The sequence below is a fragment of the Vigna radiata genome, chromosome 6, assembly GCF_000741045.1.
Source record: "Vigna radiata var. radiata cultivar VC1973A chromosome 6, Vradiata_ver6, whole genome shotgun sequence".
Classification (NCBI taxonomy): Eukaryota; Viridiplantae; Streptophyta; class Magnoliopsida; order Fabales; family Fabaceae; genus Vigna; species Vigna radiata.
In genome coordinates, this window is record NC_028356.1 from 26,130,661 (window position 1) to 26,146,643 (window position 15,983).

Here is a 15,983-nt window from a genome sequence, read left to right on the forward strand (position 1 = left end):
TATATATATATATATATATATATATATATATATATATATATATATATATATATATATATATATATATATATATATATATATATATATATTAGAGGCCATTAGGTGCAGATTTTGTTCCATTTAGTTTAGTATGTTACCTTGCATTAGCATATTGCTTGTTGTATTCACTTTTGCATGCAGTTAGTACCAAATAATATTTTTCTTTTGCTTGGTTCACATAAGTAATCATATTCATTAACCTATATTTGAATAGAAATGTGAAATAGTGATCAATTCCATGTTGTTTCTTGTTCTATATTTGAATAGAAATTTCGACAACAAAATTTAACACAAGACTCAAAAGTTTGTAGGCAGAGTTTAATAAGTTTAATAACCCAATGTTAAGGCCTAACTTTCTTCGTTGTTTGAGTCCTATAGCAAGATTGATGTGCTCAACAATTCTTCCTTGCACCCTTTGTTAACTTTTTGAATAGATCCTTCCATTCTTTTCCTCATTTTTCATTGTTGTCATCTTTTTCACTTTTGTCATCATCCTTTTCCTATTCCACTTTTTGTACATAATCCACTTAATCTAGTTTTTACTCATAATCATATTTGCATTATCTTTCACTATTTCTCTTGCATATTCTGGTTTTTAGGTGTGGTTTGAAACTGCACAATAAATTTGACAAGGATATCTCTAGTATTGATAGCCTTTTAGGTTGTTACAACCTTCTAGACTTTGTAACCATGGTTGTCCAAGTTAGAGTCTACAAAGTTGCTCACACAAATACAATTAGAGAGAAAACTAGTGAGAGCAATGAAAATGGAGTGAAAGAGAGCTTTTTCTTTGTTCTATGGTATCTCACTTCTTTGTATGCTTAACTGAATGGATGCTTAAATTGTCCTAACAAGTATTAACTGAAACTGTCCTATCAAGTTTAGAACGATTATACCTACCTAATAAAAAACTGATACTACAAAAAGTAAGTAAAAGTCAAAATATGATAAAGTAGAACCTAAAGGTAGTAAGTTAAATAGGCAAAAAGTGGTAAGAATAAAATCTGTATTGAAGTAGTCATTCAAAATGTAAAATAACCATGTAGACAACTTTTAAAAGATGAAAGAAACATAAAAATGAAGTCACACTTAGAAAATAAGAAGAAAAGCAAAATTTGACTATTGAACACCTAAAATTAAACTAGAATGGTCAAAATTTGCAAACTGCACTAAACTAGCATAAGAATGTGTATTCTACACATCCTAACAAGTTTGAAGTTGTTAAATGAAGCTAAGAAACATGTCAAATTGGATCAATTACCTAAAACTCAAAATTCGACTACTTGGAACCTAAAAAAATGTACTTAAAGGGTGAGAAATTGCAGATAGACCTAATTACACTAATTTTAAGTAATGTGAACATCCTAACATGTCTAAACTAGTGGAATGAAGCTAGGAAACTTGTCAAAAGAAAAGAATTACTTCAAACTCAAAGTTTGAGTATTTAAAATCTAAAAAGTGTGCTTAAATGGTGAAAAATTGCAAATAGACCTAATGTAGACTAATTTTAAGTAATGTGAACATCCTGACATGTCTAAACTAGTGGAATGAAGCTATGAAACTTGTCAAAAGAAAATAATTACCTCAAACTCAAAGATTGAGTATTTAAAACCTAAAAAATGTGCTTAAAGGGTGAAAAATTGCAAATAGACCTAATGTAGACTAATTTAAAGTAATGTGAACATCCTGATATGTCTAAACTAGTGGAATGAAGCTATGGAACTTGTCAAAAGCAAAGAATTACCTCAAACTATAAGTTTAACTATTTAGAACATAAAAAGTGTGCTTAAAGGTCGCCCTTTGGTAATTTCCGAAGGCTTTCGCCCTTTGGTAATTACCGAAGGCTTCTACCCTTCGGTAATTACTGACAGCCTTTGCCCTTCGATAATTACCAACAGCCTCTGCCCTTTGGTAATTACCGAAAGCTTTTGCCCTTCAGTAATTACCGAAGGCTTGTGCCCTTTGGTAACTACCGAAAGGCAAAAGCCGTCGGTAAGTGTTAGCGACAAAGGATTTACTGACGGTACTCTGGTCATTGTTAAGCCGTCGATAATAGGCTATTACTAACGGCTTCTGGCTGTTTTCGAGGGATGATGGTCGTCGATAGTGCCTTTCTTTTTTGTAGTTTTTTTTAGAAACATCCAAACATAAGGTTGCTATCTTCAAGGATAAAACCTTAATTTCCTCTTCATAAAACTCAATAAAAAATAGTAAGGAAGAAGAGAAGAGAGAAGGTTAGTTGAAGATAGGAAGAAGTAAGTAAAGAAGTTGGATAAAACTCTGTAGATCTAACCAAGTAAAAGCTACCTTAGATCGTGTAGAAGAATTTGGAGCAAGTAATTTTCGTGAAAGAGAACAAACACTAGTGGAAAAATAGCTTTTTATAACGACCCTATTATAACGAATAAAAATTATCCGTTATAATAGGTTGATATATTATAACGTAGTTTTGTTAATCAGTTGTAATATGAAATGTGGTGACAAACTTGTAAATAAGTGTAAGACATATTATAACGTAGTTTTGTAAATCAGTTATTGTCGCAACCGGAATCGTGACGGGAAGACGATCCAAAAAAAGAAACAGGTTTTTGGAAAAGAGTTTTGGAGTCGCCACCATAGTTTATTATGAAAAACTACGGAAAAACCATAAGAAGATAAGACAAATTCCACGAAAACCAGATTCTGGGTTTGGAGTCAGTTACACGTAGGGAATGTATTAGCACCCTACAACGCCTGCCCTAAGGTAATACCTTTAATTAAATACGCGAATGTGATGTGGTTTTCAAAATGTTTAATCATCCCCGAAAATAAAATTCTAAAGAAACAAAGAATATTTTTTATTTTTTTTGTCTGACAAGGATTGACCTTGCTCCTACGTATTCTCAAAATGAGAAATCAAGGTTATGTAGTTCTAGCAGAAAGATTGTTTGTTTGTTTGAAAATGTTTATATTTTGGTATTTTTATATAAGAAAGGGAAAAGGTTGTGAGCACAAAGACGATGCAAGCGATCACACGTGTACTTAAACTTTAAAACATTTTTATTGATTATTTTTAGAAGAAAGAGGAAAGGTTTTAGCACAAGGACGATGCGAGCAATCACATGTGTGCTTAACCTTTAAAACATTTTTATTGATTATTTTTAGAAGAAAGAGAAAAGGTTTTAGCACAAAGACGTTGCGAGCGATCACACGTGTGCTTAACCTTTAAAACATATTTTTGTATATTATACCTTTACAATATTAATTTTTTTATTTTATAATTTTATTATTATTATTACTTCTTTTGTTTTTGTAATATTTGAATGAAAATATACAATGCAGCAAAGAGACGATAATCAAATAAATACCAAAAGTAAATAAATAAAAGTAAAGAAAATAAAATAAAAACACAACATACCAATAGGAATAAAAAAAAAAGGAGAGATAAAAAAGCAAACTAGAAATACAAAGATTCTGGCCCAATGGAGAAAAGGTGTACCAAAAAACCTGAGGTGGCATGGCCTAAGCCCAACTAAAATATGGGTGCGCAATGAGATTCAGGGGTGGTGCCAGATCTGTTTGCTCAGGCCCAAATGGACATAAGAGGTGTAGTGGTGCAACTTGGGGGGTGCCACTGAAGGTTTGTTTGTCAAGCCCAAGGCCCTTTTTCTGTTTGCAGCAATGGAGTGGGCTACAACCCAAATAGAGGGGGTGCAAATGGGATTTGTGTGTGGCGACAGGAAGAGAGAAAGGACACCCATGCCAGGCCCAATGCCCTTTGTTTCCCCAAATCAGAAAAATTAGGGTTCCTCCAATTTCCTCTCATTTGCGTAAGCAATAGGGTTGGACAAAAATAACTGATCTGTAGTGTACTGCAGTAAACTGTACTATATTATACTAAAAATAATTGATCTACTTTTACTGACAGTTCAGTGTACTATTTTATGGTTCAGTTTTTAAAAACTGAACTTATAAAAGTTACAGTTCAGTTAACTGTAAGAACTGTATCTACTGTTACATCTTCTCTAGTTCCAGTTCAACTGGTTCAACTGTTTCGTCTTGTCAAGAAAACTTTATTTAATAATAAAATATTAATAAAAAAAATTGTTCACATAAAAAAATAACAATTAATTTTTTAAGACAATTTTTTTATCACAAAATTTATCAATAAAAATAAAAAGTATAATTTATATTTTTATATTTTTTAAGTTATATATATATATATATATATATATATATATATATATATATATATATATATATATATATATATATATATATTATGTTAGTGTATGATGTTATTTTTTATACTTTTTATTAATAAAATAAAATAAGTAAATAAAAAATAAAATAATTTTTAATAATAAAAAAATATAAATAAAATAGAAAACAATAATATTAACTAATTAAAAATTAATTTATTAGACACTTATGAATAAAATAAAATAAATTTCAATTATAAAGAACATGTATTATTATACTATTTAGTTTAAAAATTAGTACAATTCAGTTTAAAATTAGTATAATTAGTAGTTCAGTTCAATTTATATTGTAGTTTAGTTAAAATTAGTGTTGTTTACAATTTAGTGAATAGTTTAGTTAGTGCAATTTACAATTCAGTTAATAGTTCAGTTCAGTTAGTGTAGTTTACAGTTCAGTTAATAGTTCAGTTAGCGTAGTTTACAATTCAGTTAATAGTTCATTTCAGTTCATACTGTAATTTAGTACAATTTAGTATAGTTCAGTTCAGTTTGATAAAACCAAAAACAGTTCAGTTTGTCTGAACTGTTTTACAGTTCAGTTTAGTAATAAACCCAGTTGTTGCTGCTATTTTCTTCTCGGTTCCTTCTTCTACAAGTCTAGCTCAAAGAAGGAAGAGATAAGAGGGCCCTATGGAAAATGTGGTCATAAATCCATAATAGAGTCTGACCACAACTATCGAATTCATGCATAAGAATACTAGATTCTCCAGTATAAAAGATTGAAAAATCATCTCGAACCTCTCTTTTTCTTTTCTATTGCTTTTTTTGGATTATTATATAACGATTTTTCAATTTTCAATTTTGCATAATTTTCCATTTCTAGAAATAGATAGTAGTGCAGTACAATTCAGTTCGATTTGCCCACCCCTATTAAGCACCATCAAGACCCAGGGTCATCTTCTCTGAATGAAGGAAGTTAGATATCTCACCTTCGCCGCTCACAGCCACAACCAGCCACCACCCAACCGGCCACCACAGTCCACTGTTCACGGCATCGACACTCGTCGCCAGAGCCATCGTCGGCCACGACACTAAACTTCTTTCGCCTTCTTCTCTTCGTGCGAGAGAAACCCGCTGGACCATGGACGGCGCCGGTTGTTCATCGTCGTTGATACCACCAAACAAGGGTCGTCGCTCTCCGTTGAGCTCTTCCCACCTCCATCGCGTTGCCGCGACAACTTTCGAGACAGCCGCCAGCGCTGCCTAGGACCGATGGCATTTCCTAGAGCTGGTGGCTTTGCTCCCTTCTTCTCCTCGCGCGTGAGGGAGATAGTTCTTTCTTTGCGAATCACCTGTTGGGAAAGCTCAGCCACCACAATCCGCAAGCCAGACCACCGCCCAACGTCACCGATCAACACCGTCGTCTAGGTTAGTAGCACAATCGCCCTTCACAGCGGTTCAACCTCTCCTGCTAGTGGCATCGCTCCGCAACACCGATGCAGCGATACCACTTCCCACTCTCCTCCCTCTCCACTTCACTTGCCAGCCTTCACCATTCAACACTTATCCGAATAATTGGATGTAAAAAAACGACGGAAAATGGATGAGGGTTTTGAAATGAAGATGCAAGTGCCATCCGAAAATGGTGTAAGGGAACTATGGTAAGTAGTCGAATGTAGTCGCAACCACCAAATGCAATTGAAATTTTAATGTAAATGTCTATGGTTTTCTCTCTTGAAGATGGTTGTGCTGTATGTTGGAGGAAATTAGGGTACGTCTGTTTTTAGTTGAATTTCTAACGATGAAGGAGTATGTGGTTGTATGTGATGGTTGAAGGGATGAATTCGGTTGGAGGGGATGACTTGTTGGAGCCATGAGGCGTGGCCAACCAAAATGGGGTTGTATGTATGTGAAGAAAAAAAATGATGGCCGAGAAAGGGAGGAAAATTGAGGCCGATATCAAAGAATAAGCCTGGATGATGCGTTAGGTGGTGTTGTTTATGGATGTGAAAGGTCCGAGGGAGACGGACGAGACCTCTGTTTTTTATTTCTCACGATGAAGGAGTATGATGAGTGAAGAGATAGGTTTTTGTGTAAAACGAATGAGGTCGGTTAGGGTGAATATGAGTTGTGTGTGAATCGTAGCGTGGGAGTCTTTGAGGCGAATCCGTTGGGGTGGTTACAGGTTGGGTGGAGTAGAGAGCCGAAGTCTGTGTCCATGGTGTAGCTTGCACCTTTGTCGTTTTCTTTTTTTTCCTTCTTTTTTTTATTATTTTTATTCACGTTTTTTTTTCAAAAAGAATATAGAATATAAAATCAAATAATTATAATAATAATAATAAAAAACTAAATCAAATACTAAATAGTAAAATAAAAATAATAAAACAAAATAAAATAAAAAATGAAAATAAAAGTAAAATAAAACAGAAATAAAAACAAGTCCTATTAATTAGCCACCCAAAACAAGTCCTATGACAAACTTGTTTTAGAAATATCAAACGCGATGATAAACTTGTAAATATGTTCATAAACTATTATAACGGAGTTTTAGAAATCAGTTATAATATCTCCTCCTTTCTAATTTTTCACATTTCCCTAATTTCATTTCAATGTTTCCCTCATCTCGTTCCTCTTCCGCTCTTCGTGTCTCAAGCTCCGAACACTCCGCTCTTCGTGTCAAAAGCTCCGAATACTCTGCTCTTCGTCTCTTCCTTCGTGTCTAAAGCATCATCAACACCACACATCTCTAATTTCTCGGTACTCCTCCCTCCGAACACTCCGAGAACACTCCCTCCGCGCAATTGTTGTTGTGGTTTAGGTTATAGAGAGAAGGAGATCTAGGTTAGGGGAAGACGATGGCCAACAAATTGAAAGCACTATTTCTACTTCTGCCTCCGCCGTTCGTCGAAATCTCCGAAGTCTGACGAAGTAGGTTTTATTAATTTGTTTTTTTCTAATTTGTTATGATTTTCTTCTATTAATTGTCTGCTATTTTTCTTCTCATTGTTCTGTCATTGTCTTACTAGGAAAAGTAATGTTCTCATTTGTTGCCTTTTCAGAATATTTCATTCTTTATCCTTGGTTTTGGTCTTGTGGGATACAATTGTCCAAATCTTGTTGTTGTTGTCATTATCGAAGGGAAAGGGTAGAAGGTTGTTCTTATGACATGTTAATCAAATTAAATGCTTCTATGTACTTGATACTATTTCAGGGTATCCAAAAGGATAGAAGAGGAGATGGAGGTTAAAATAATAATACCTAATTGTTATATATGTGTTGGTATGCAGTGCGATAGAGGTATTCAAAATGATCAGTGTGATGAGTGCTTGCATTCACTGTTAGAGATATTTCCTCAGTGTTGTTCCACAAATGTACAGTGGACAGTTTTTGGTCCAAGTTGTGGCATGAGGATGGATGATAAAAAATTCTTCCAAAGTTCAAGTTAGAGTTTATTTGGAATTATTTTATAAGTATTGATATGAAAAATAAATAAATTATTGTTTTATGAGCTAAATTATTGTATTCACATGGAAATAGGTCTTACGTACTGTTTGTCATTTCTTATGTTCCTGATAATTGGGTAGGCAGAGGTAATGGATTAGACATGTATTTAGATTAATCCATAGGTAATGGTTTCACTTAGGATTCCCAAACTTTATGTACCACACTATCAATATCAACCACGACTATGTTTTAGATTAATTTGTGACTTTCGTTTTTTGGGAGTTACAACCAATGTCAAACAGAGCAACAATATTCTGTGTATTTTAGGAAGACGGAAAATGCAACCAAAGAGAACCTTGTGTTGTGTACATGAAAATAACTATAACTACCAGAGAAATCACTATATCAGTATAGTTACTACTTTACAAAAAAGTAAGTATTTCTAGATGTATTTTCCTGATATCTGTCTTATGTATTTCTAGATGTATTTTCCTAAATTAATAATTTCTTTGTTACTTTATATTTTCCCCCCTTGATTCATATAGGAAATATAAACAAAATTATGGTTATCAGTGAGCGGAAGTGTTCAATAAATGATAATATCATTTGGCAGCTGCATTATCAGAGTTGCCTACATTGTTAGTGGCCTTATTTGGATTGTGGTTACACATGCTATATTTTACCAGTTGCTTGCCTATTTTTTTTAGCTAAATGATGCAAACATATTGTGTGGTATTAATATACTGTTTCAGGCCTTCATCTGTTTGATTGGTTAATTGCATGGCCCGATAAAGCATGCATCTAATGAAAACTACGGTTACTTGTTGATTTTGATTTGAATGACTCTTGTTTCTGATCCCTTATTGTTTTATTCAGAATTAGAAACAAAAATTAGGCGCACAATGAAATGTATTCTTTAATTTAGTTAACAGATGAGAGTATTATGATTTCCTTAGTTGTGAATGTACAAAAGAAAAAGGAAATTGGCATAGATTTCCCACTAAAATTATCTAGGACTTGAGATTTCATATTGTGGTGAATTTACTTGCATGGCATTCCATAGCATTTGGCGTCGTTTAATTTTAGAAAACTCTGCTAGCTTGTATATGTTTGAATGTCCTTCTCTCTGTTCAATATGACTGTGGAATGAGGCAAGATAGAAGAGAAGTTGTGCGGGGAAAGTGATTATAAAAGGCTATGAAAAAAAACTTTATTTCCTAAAAATCACAATTAATAATTTATTTTGTTTGTATGATCGATAATATAATAATGTATTTCATGTCAAATGTTTGATTTGGCTCTTTAATATTTGATAAATGAAATTTGAATTCCATTTATTTATTCTTTGATATTCTCTCAAACGTCACAAACAATTTGAAAGTTATAGAAAACAGTAAAGGTTGTTATTGTGTTAAATTCAGGTAGTTGATGAGAAAGTGGCACCTTATCATATAATTAACAATTTTGATGCTTCATTAAATTTCCATCCTTTTCTCAGTTTTCTTGTTGTTCATTAAATTATCTTTTGATGCTTCAATTTTTTTTTTCGGTTGAAAGCTACAGCTGCTGCACTTGGGTAGTTTGACTTAATTTTCTGCAAGATATTCTACAAGTAAGTGCTCCACAACATGCATTGGATCTCTTAGTGTTCTTCCCACTGAATTTACATGTTAGCAATGATGGTTGCTGGTCGTGTGAATAGAGTTTAACTCAACTTAATTCATCTAACTAAAATAAGTAATTATGTTTACTTACTTTAGTTAGTTTGACTGTATCAGTGATAAGGTTGAGTTATGAATTTACTTTGACTCTTTTGATAGATTTGTACTCTAAATATAATGAATAATCTTTTATTAACATGTATGGTATGATGGTGTTAATAAAAATACATATTGGGGTATGATGATGGGTTTCTTGTGTATTTAGTATTAGACTTTTACTTCCTTCACCCTTATAATTCTTTTGACCACCCCTCGTTTTGGAATAAGATTTTCGAAATAAAGCCTAATGTTGTTAAATAAACGTTAAAGTGTCACCACTTTCTTGGTTTCAGTTCATTGGCACAGAACGTTAATATGGACTGAAGTTGAATAAATTCTAAACGAACAACCGAAGAATAGGAGAGAGGAGTGAAACAATTTATTGAATTTGCTGCTAGGAATGTAACAAATGATAATGGAAGATTTTATTGTCCATGTGTGAATTGCTTGAACTAGTAAAGACTACCCATTGTAGCAATACGAGAGCATGTTTTGTGTGATGGGTTCCTAAAAAGCTACACCAAGTGGACATGGCATGGTGAATTAGTAGAAGTGCCAATAGCACATGTGTCTCAAACTGAAGCAGAAGAAGTAGATTTCTTTATGGAAGATGGTTTTGAGCAAATGATTCGTGATGTTGGAGATGATGTCTTTGCACGATCACATATGTATGAAACTTTGTGTAGTGATGCACAAATGCCTTTGTATTCGGGGTGCATTAAGTACACTCGATTGTAGGTAATATTAAAACTGTTTAATGTGAAGGCAAGAAATGGGTGGAGTGATAAGAGTTTCACCGAATTGCTTGAGTTAGTGAGTGACATTCTTCCTGAAGGTAACACGATGCCAACATCTAATTATGATGAGAAGAAGATATTATATCTAATGGGTATGGAGTATAAAAAGATTCATGCTTATCCGAGCGATTGTGTATTGTATAGGAAGGAATATGAAAAGTTACATCAATGTCCACATTGTGGGTTATCAAGATACAGGCCAAAAGATGGTGACTTCGAAGATGATGTGAGGAAGGGTGTTCCAGCAAAGGTGTTGTGGTATCTTCCTATAATTCCAAGGTTTAAAAGATTATTTGCTAATGTCAAAGATGCAAAACTCATTAGATGGCATGCAGATAAACGTAAAAGAGATTATCAAATAAGGCATCCAGCTGATTGTAGTCAATGGCAGACAATAGATTCAATGTTTCCATATTTTGGAAATGATCCAAGAAACCTTAGACTTGGACTTGTTACAGATGTAATGAACCCGTACGGTAACTTGAGTAGTAGACATAGCTCATGGCCTGTCATGTTAAAGATCTACAACTTACCTCCTTGGTTGTGCATGAAATGTAAATATGTCATGTTATCTTTAATGGTTTTTGGTCCACGACAACAAGGAAACGACATTGATGTTTATTTAAGACCACTAGTTGAAGATTTAAAAATGTTATGGGAGGAAGGCGTTGATTTGTTTGACAGGTACACAGGCTTCACTTTTAAGTTGCATGCCATGTTATTTTGTACAATCAATGACTTTCCAGCATATGGTAATTTGAGTGGGTATAGCACAAAGGGTCACAAAGCATGCCCTATATGTGAAGAAGGCACATTTCACCATCAACTTAAGCATCGAAAGAAAATGGTTTACATTGGACATCGAAGATTTCTTAGTGCAAAACATCATTTTCTTAAATTAAAAAAAAACATTTAATGGATGTCAAGAAAATGAAATAGCTCCAACACCTTTAAGTGGATTAGAAATATATGAACGTGTAAAGGACATCAATGTTGTGCTTGGCAAGACAAAAAAGCAAGCCACAACAACAAACATATGGAAGAAAAGATAAATCTTCTTTGATATCCCGTATTGGACGATTCTTGATGTGAGACATTGTATAGATGTCATGCATGTAGAGAAAAATGTGTGTGACAGTATTATTGGAACACTCCTTAATATTCAAGGCAAGACAAAAGATGGTATGAAGAGCCGCTTGGACTTGGTTGAAATGGGAATAAGAGAACAATTAGCTCCACAATCTCATGGCAAATGAACATAATTGCCTCCAACATGTCACACATTATCTAAACAAGAAAAGAGAAGTTTCTGTGAGTTTTTACGTGGTGTGAAAGTTCCGCATGGTTACTCTTCCAATGTGAAATGACTTGTATCTATGAAAGATTTGAAATTACTTGGGTTAAAATCTCATGATTGTCATGTTTTAATGCAACAACTCCTACTAGTGGCGATTCGGGGAATATTGCCTGAGAATATTATATATGCATTAATTAGATTATGTTTCTTTTTTAATGTCATTTGTAGTAAAGTTTTTGAGCCTGCATGGTTGGATCATTTGGAGAATGAGGCTAAAGTTATATTGTGTGAGTTGGAGATGTATTTTCCTCCATCATTTTTTGATATCATGGTTCACTTGATTGTACATTTAGTAAGGGAAATTAGACTTTGTGAACCTGTGTTCTTGCGATGGATGTACCCAATTGAGCGATACATGAAAATATTGAAAGGGTATTTGAAGAACCAATATCGTCCTGAAGCATTAATTGTTTAAAGATATATTGTAGAGGAAGCTATTGAGTTTTGTACAAAATACATATCAGAAATTGAAGCTATAGGGGTACCTAAAACTCGCCACCATGGAAGAATTGCTGGTAAAGGTACTCGAAGTGAAAACGTGGTGACATTGGAACGACATGAAGTTATCCAAGCACATTTTTATATCTTGTATAACACTGACATTGTCCAACCCTACCTAAGTGCTCACAAAGACATTGTAAAGAGAGATAATCCACGGATGCCTGAGAAGTGGTTGATTAATGAGCATAACAAGACTTTCTTAAAGTGGTTTAAAGAAAAAGTTCAAATTGATAATACAAGTTGTGATACATTGAAATGGAAGAGAGCTCGCACTAAGCTATCAAGAGAATACACTTCTGAAGAAACTCGACTTGTAGCGAAGAAGATTGTTAGAAACTCAAAAGAAGCCTAAATTTAATTTTAATGTCTTCAGATATATTTTTTGGCATGTATTCTGTAATAGATGGACTAAAACACTATTTTTTCAGGATGACTTAGTGGAAAAAAGCTTTCAAGGGTCATTCACTCAAGAAGGTCGAGATGACATATTAGCGGTTGCCATTGGATGTCCGGAGCATCCAGGACATATCCGTGGTGTTGGACGAGGGGTAGGACTCAAGCAATTCTTTGGTGGTCCTACTCAAAAGGTTACTTTAGAACAACTTAGTGAATCCGATAAAAAGGTGTTAAGAAATGAGTTTAAGAAAGAATTGTTCCCAGAACTGAGAAATGAGTTATTGTCAGAAATCAAATCAGAGATAGCATCCTTAAGATTGACTATTCAAGGTCCACCAAAGGGGGTTTCCCATGTTGCTAGCACAAAGGGGAGTTGTACTCTTCCTGAAGAATCAGGGGATGGTGTTGATTCCATCTTAGCAAGACTATGACGTTGTAAAATGCTATAAGCAAATTAATTCTTTTATTTTATTTTATTTTCTTCGGATGCAATTTTAGTTGTTTTATTGGAAAGTTTAAGTCTTGGGGCAGTTCGGATTAAGAGTTATCACCCTTGATTACCATTGAAACATAACATTACATAAACACAATAAAACTAAAGTTTAAACCAAAGATATAGAAAGTATGTTAATGAATATAATAACCGGTTCTGAAATTAGATTTAATCACATCTCAAACTTGGTCCTGGAAATCAGATTTGAAACAATGACACCCCTCTTATATGGTCTTGTCTAAAAAATAGTTCAGGCGAATTGAACTGAATTAGTTTTGGTTCACTCATGGCACAGTGCAGTTCAATAAACTAATTTTTAGTTTACTTATAATGAATTTAGTAAACCAGTTCAAGAATTCAGTTGACATTTAAGATACGTTCTTCAAAACCTTGTGACTCTGAAAAATCGTCTCCCTCTAGGCTCCCGAATGAATTAGAGTCGTATTCTGACAACTCAACTGAATTTTATAAAGAAGATCGATCATCTGGGAATTCGTAAAATCTCCTATCAATATCAGATTCTGACCTTTGAATTTGAGGCGCATGCTCAACAAAGGAATCACACTACTCTTTCAACTTCAGAACCATAGAATCCGATATGCTATGATCAAGTCTATGAACATTACCCAAATAGCCATTATTTTTGTCAATGGAATCTTGAACAACCTCGATTGAATCAATCAATTTATCATAATCCACCTCCTTCAAGAAATAAGCCTCCCCTAAGTTGTCAAGACACATGAAAATTGGCCTCAACACCATTAAAATTTATCTTAAATACTTTTCCGCACCTTTGAGGACACCCTGAAATTGTCTCTTCCTACTGATTAGCATTACGGTTCCTGATCAACAACACCACTGCATGCAAACACAAATAAAATTTATTTAAAAAATAACAATATAGAAAAAAAAAGGACTTTTCCCACCCATTAAGAGAAGCTTTTATATAGTTGTCCATGAGTTTAGATAAAGCAAAACTGCTAGTGTAACCACGCTAAACAGGGTCAAAATTTTAGATATAAACAGGGTTAAATAAAAAACGATTCATCTGTTTTAAATTTTATTCACACAGTCGAAGTTTTAGATATTTAAAAACCATTTTCCTAACTTGTGCATTGCCTCTTTAACCTATGACAGTCTGTTGGTAACTCTAGTGCTCTTTTCCTAACTACTACAACTCAAAATCTGTTGTGTATCAAATTAGCAGAGGAGCTTGGGGTGATAGTTCCAAACCCTTGGGTCACTTGGTTTAAGGCTGCTAGTTTACCCGCACTTGTTTGTCTTCTTCTCACACAATTGATTTTGTACAAGCTCTATCCCCCCGAAATCAAGGACACTCTAGAGGCTCCTGCCCTGGCTACCAAGAAACTGGACAGTATGATTCTAACAAAGTTTCTACTTATTCAATTCCAAAAAGCATATATGATTCTTGTAATGTGTTATTCGGTTCTATATGTTCACCTAAAAATTATAATTTCAACTAAGATTAAGCAACCAAAAGAATTAATATTATTTATAATAGTAATACAATTTTCATGAAGTGGGTGATGATATGGACCCTATTTTGTAAACTCACAATCAGTATGGTTCCAATGCTTTTCTGACACTATGCAATCTAAGCAAAGAAGAAGAAAATATAATAGATACTCAAAGTCGGAATATTGAATTGATGTAGTGTGTACTGAAGATGAGATACAAATACTAACTTAACAGTCCTATTTATACTAACACTCAATAGTCCTATTAACTAAGCGAACATAACATGTGTAAGAATAGGTAAGCTTCCTACAAGATAAGATTCCTAAATATAAAGTAGCACAATTAACCACAACATGACAAGCTATCCCAGACAATTATGCACCATTATCTACCTCAAATAATTTGTACAAATCCTTACACAAATGATAGATGAAAACATTTTCATTTTAGGGTCTAAACAAAACAAGGCAAAAAAAAAATCCTTGAAAATAGCAGCCAATGCTTCAACGACACCAAGTAACTGAAAATGATGGAGTAAATCTTCAGTTATAATGGACATGACCGTATGTGCCCACTCAACCAAGCTGAAGCAATTAGAAAAATCGGACTAAAAAGATGATTGGCAAAACAAGAGGTTTTATACAACACAAATGTGGGCATGCACACAACCCTAAACATGTCTGTAGTGATAACACATAATGTCGTAAACTAACAAAACTCAAATCTAGACATTTCCAAGAGATCTAACAAAACCATTAATTATATTTGTAAGCACAACCCAAAAACCAAGGAGTTAATTGATGATTTCAGACACGCTTAAAAGAGTCCTTGAAGACCGATTGACCAAAAATTTAAAACAGGACAACAAGGCCACTAGTTTTTTCAACTGCAACTTTGATTTCTGCTACTCTAACCTATTCATTCAAATTTCAAAACAATAATGTCCATCAAACAGAAGAAGATGAAAATGAAAAAACTTCATAATCCCCGCAAAAACATAAATTCATTCGACCCATTTGTAATAAAACCTTTTATCACCAATGACTCCATTTGAAAGCAACACAAAACATAAATTCATTTACCGAATCAGGTCCTTCAGTGCAGGTACCACCAATCAAAGAAATGATCCTAGCCCCAGTCTTGGGATTACAAGCACAAGGCAACATCGCTGCTTCACTCAACCCCACGCTGGTACTCTGTGCAGGGCACTTCCCGATCGAAACCAGTCACGCCGATACACTATGCAGAAGATGTTGAGCTGTGTAGGGTTTTTGTTGGTAGAAAGTGAAAATGAGGACTCAAAAAACTTAAAAAAATAAAAACACAGTTCACACAGTTTATACCAGTTAATTGTACTAAAAGTATAATTAGTTTAGTTTTTTTAAACCGAACCAAAAATAAGTTATTTAGTTTTTATTAAAAATAAATTAGTTTATTTTAAGTATAATATAATACAATTAAGGTTTAATAGGTTCGGAGGTCCCTATTTTTGCGATGTTGTTCCAATTGGGTCCTTCTATTTTGAAACTGATCAAT

General features: G+C 33.8%; 1 long non-coding RNA gene across 1 annotated transcript; it reads right to left on the reverse strand.

Annotated features, from left to right (window-relative positions):
* Positions 1-13,268: 13,268 nt before the first annotated feature.
* Positions 13,269-15,736, reverse strand: LOC106764527. Its single transcript, XR_001375928.2, has 2 exons — positions 15,530-15,736; positions 13,269-13,826 (listed from the first exon to the last, which is right to left on the reverse strand). It is a non-coding gene; the product is annotated as an uncharacterized LOC106764527 (long non-coding RNA).
* Between the last annotated feature and the right edge of the window lie 247 nt (positions 15,737-15,983).